Raw genomic sequence first — 4,424 nt, forward strand, 5'->3', positions numbered from 1 at the left:
CACACACACACACACACACACACACACAAAGACATATACACAAAGACACATACAGAAAGACACACACACAAACACAAACGCAAATGCGTGTTCTTTTTTTATCATTACCACGTCCAGACAAGCAAAATTGATCCCTGCATGTATGAGGCAAAAGTGTAATGGATATTTCAATAACAATTTGTTGTTAATCTAAAATAAGATGGTGAGATTTTTTTCAAAAGTTTGTCTTTTAATTAAAATACAATATTAGTTCCACATGGATTTAAACAGCGTGGAGCTTCAAATTTCAAAGACAGAATGTGTTCCGCATGTTGTTCGATATTTAATTATATATAGAGGTCTGATGTTCTCACAATGTAGTTCAAACCCCCCTCCCCCTCTTCCCCCCTCTCCCTCCTTTTCCACTACATGTATCAAACGCACACACCCTATTTATTTATCCATACAAAAGCGTGCGTGCTCGCGTGTGCACGCGCCCACATACATACACACACGCAGGGACACGCATGCTCTCATGCACACACACACACACACAAACACACACACACACACACACACACACACACACACACACACACACACACACAAACACACACACACAAACACAGGCACACAAATACACACTCGTACATTATGTGCTTCCATAGAAGGGACAATTTAGATACAGGACAGGAAAGGGACTGCTTCGACTTTGCCTGTCAAAATCAAGTCAAGAAATTATTTTAAAGTTTTAATTTTACTTCGGAAACGTGCATGTGTAGGGAGAATAAATAGCCTATCCATTACCTTACTTCATTACTGCAGTCAAACGATGCGCAGATGTTTAAATCTATGTTGTTGTTTTTTCCAAGATAAGGTAACCCTCAACTAGACACGAAGGCCAAAGTCTATATTATGAGAAAATGTTGCCAAACGTTTGAAGTAAAGACGAGAGAATAGAGATGGAGAGAAAGCAGGGAACGTACACCAAAGTAGATCTAGTTGTGTTTGCGCCAAGCACAATAATCAATTTATTTTGAGCATGAATATATTAACGTATGCTTGCTATTCAATAGCTACAGAGGCAGGAGCTCCTGCTGGAATACTGTGGTTGTATACCCTACCCCACCCCACCCCACACCAACACCGCCCTCCTTCCCAATAATCACCCTAAACCCTCTAAGGGTATGCCTAACGGCTGGGTCTTCATGATAATGGAAGAGCCCATAAGACATTAGAAAATCAATAAAACAGTAAATTTCGTAGTCCAAGAAAATCTTTCCCTCTCTTTGCACATAGTTCGATGCAAATGGACTCCTTTTGGTGTCTCTTGGGAGCAGAAGTCGTGGGACTTTGTCATTGATTTTTGCAATAGCAACCGACCTCCCCTATGGAGAACCAGTCGGCCCTGAAAATCAATCTGTGTGCACCGCCACGTTAATCAAAACAAAACCCTGCAAACTTAAGAACCTTACAGCAAGAGAGGTATTATTATAATGCATGCAAAAAGAGTATTTGCTGACAGATAAAGAAAGAAAGAAGCTAATAGTTTACAATCAAATCTATACGACTTAGGTCATTAATATTTCGGAATCAGACTACCTGGACCCTGTCTGCAAGGGTATCCCAGGCTAAAAAGGATGCCACGTCAATGCAGATAAATAGAAATACTGGGTTTTTTTTAAGCAAAAAAAATTTTTTTTTTATATCCCTACATGCATACGGTTCCGTATATGGATCCATGTTTTCTTCGTATGACAGCAAAGAGATTCACTACCACACCACGACAGCAAAGAGATTCACTACCACACCACGACAGCAAAGAGATTCACTACCACACCACGTACCCGTTTAAGAAGATTGTTAGTTTCAAGGAACCTGGTGCTGTTTTTTCCCAGACTGAAGTCTGAGGAATTCAAAACACAAAGGCCAGTCCTCAATCTTCACACTATGGGCTACAGGGAGACGCGCCGTGCAAGGACAAGGGCCCGGATTCAAAAGGGGGGGGGGTCGATCTCAGTAAGATTCACAATGGAAACACTATATTATGTTAGTGTTTTACACCCCTATTGACACAATTGTAGATCATTATCGTGGCGGGCTACCGACCCTACCCATCAGGGCCGACCTGGGCTGAGAGGGGCATAACATCCCAACAGGAAGACCGAGATACTCGATAATAACTTTCTCCCCACTAAGGTCTCCTGCGTGCGCCAGCGAAGCACTATGCCGCTACACAACTACACCATAGGGCAACCAAGTGAATAGGACAAGCAAGTTACTCAGTAACAAAAAAAAGGAACGAAAGCAGTAGGATCTCTACCTGTGGAGCCTCCAAACATCTGCCTCCTGATGATTATGACAAAAGCATTCAGTGCCACGGCAAGAAGCAGTAAGAAGATGCAAGGAAATCACAGACTCCATGATCTGGAGGACAGGAACAAGAGTTAGGAATCATTAGGTGATTCGTGAACACTGTGGTGTGGCAGTAATGTGTGCAAATAGTTTACGCCCACACGTATACAATTTCGATCCCCAGGAAGTAAGCTGATTTCATCCTGCCTGTCAGGGCCAACCCGGGCTGAGAGTGATACAGTGTCCTTGTAGACAGACGATGGAAACATTTATTTTAAGAACTTCCCCACCAGGCAACCGAACTCGCATCTTTTGTAAGCAACGACGAAGAGCATAATCATTACACCGCTGAGGTTGGTCTGGTGATAGACGGTAAAGTCCGTCATGCCTCTGAAGCGGATCTATTTAATAACAACATGGATATCTTTAGAAACCTCAATAACATTTATTTTGGAGACTCAGAAATTCACTGCAGCTTGTTGAATTATGCAGAGGAGCAGAAGCAGTATCAAACTACTCTTTCTTTTTTAAAATTCAGCTGAAGTTGTAAATCAAACAAAGACCCTGGAAATATTATAAGACTCCAAAAGAAAGATTCCAGCATAGCTGCAGATAATAATTATGATTAGTTCCAGGCGTTGCTTTGGTACGGTATAGTTCTAACGCCTCTGCAAACACTATGGGTGCACCCTTTAAGAGCTGGCTACTTCGAGATAAGAAGGAAGAACCCCAGACAAAAAACTCGATATTGAGGGGACGAGGAGCAGGGTGCAGACTTGCTGGACGACGATAAGCCAGCCAGGATGTTATGTTTAACCCTATCCGTACGACGTGTTTTACTATCGTATCCATACGACGTGGGGAGCTCTGTGCCACCACTTTCCAAAGAGGAAATTTACTCGTTAATCCGATCCGTACGCTTTGCTTAGCAGTCTGTCAAAATGATTTTTTGAAAAATACTGAAAGTTTCAAAGAGATATCTTCGTACTAGAAGTATTCTAAAATGTGACGAATACAATCCCGGGGGTGCAAAATGACCCCAGGGCGTACGGATAGACAATCCGTGGGAACAAACCCAAAAAAAAAGATGGCAATGGATTGGGCACACACTCAAGAATCCAGCCCACAACGTAACAAGATAAAGTTCAATGTGGACGCCATGGGAGGAAAGGGGAGGAAGGCCGAGATCCACGTGGAAGCAGGTATCAAGCTGACATTCCAGCGAAACTTTTTTCTTCGGCACCCGAATTCTTCGTGAAGTGGGCGGGGCTATTTTCCCGCCAAATCTACTTCAAAGGAACGAAGCAGCATGGAAGCACTAGGTAAGTGGGAAAACGTCGAAATGTTGATTTCCTTGGTTCGAGAGAGAAGTGTTAAAACTAAGACTGAAAAGAGGTATTTATTTTCAATGTGGCTGCCATTTCCATAGCAACCACCTTTTTTTAAAGTTTATGGGAAACTTTCGGGAGTCTACGTAATCTATCAATGCTATCATTTATCGTTTAAATCATGTAATAACAAAAATAGCATTTCACTTACCCCCCCCCCCCTTCCTTAAATGCACTTGAATATAACTTCTTACATACATTAATTATAATTTAAGATTGCTGTATGTGCGCAGCCACATCAGCCAGCGCCGTTATTGTTAGGACTGAAGCTTCGAAAAGAAAACGACCCAAGAAAGTAAAGCTTATGAAGGAAGGACCATCATCCAGTATGAACGAATCAATTTAAAGCCTGCTTTCGTAGGAACAGGAGTTCTAACAGCAACATTTACTCTCTCGTTTTCAACGTGGAGTGCTTGCTCTGACTGAACTGAAGCCGTGATTTCAGTCAGAAATTACGGGTATGAATTTTAGGTATATGGAAGGAGGGCTCTTTTTTCATCGTACCCGAAGTTCGTACCCGAAGTTCGCATCGGTTTTTCGGGCATATGGAATGCCAGCTTCAGGCTGATGGAACACCGCTTGCTGGGAGTGGAGAAGATCGCCCAGAACAGAAAGGTGGAGAGCCCTTCTTGGCGGCTTATACCCAATACATTGTACCAGGGTGAAAGAAGCGAATGAAAGAGAGAGAATCGTAACCAGCCA

At 42.6% G+C, this 4,424-nt stretch overlaps 1 protein-coding gene across 3 annotated transcripts in view; it reads right to left on the reverse strand.

Annotated features, from left to right (window-relative positions):
- The window catches only part of LOC101858118 (melatonin receptor type 1A), a 26,380-nt gene that overhangs the window by 11,814 nt on the left and 10,142 nt on the right, over positions 1–4,424 (reverse strand). Inside the window, exon 1 of one of the 3 annotated variants that reach the window (XM_035970903.1) lies at positions 2,303–2,396. The exons of the other annotated variants lie outside the window; for them this stretch is intronic. The gene's annotated coding sequence lies outside the window, so the exon portion shown is untranslated. Of the gene's footprint in view, positions 1–2,302; positions 2,397–4,424 lie in introns of those variants that run through there. 3 annotated transcript variants of the gene reach the window in all.

Source organism: Aplysia californica, unplaced genomic scaffold (assembly GCF_000002075.1).
Source record: "Aplysia californica isolate F4 #8 unplaced genomic scaffold, AplCal3.0 scaffold00336, whole genome shotgun sequence".
In the NCBI taxonomy this organism is placed as follows: Eukaryota; Metazoa; Mollusca; class Gastropoda; order Aplysiida; family Aplysiidae; genus Aplysia; species Aplysia californica.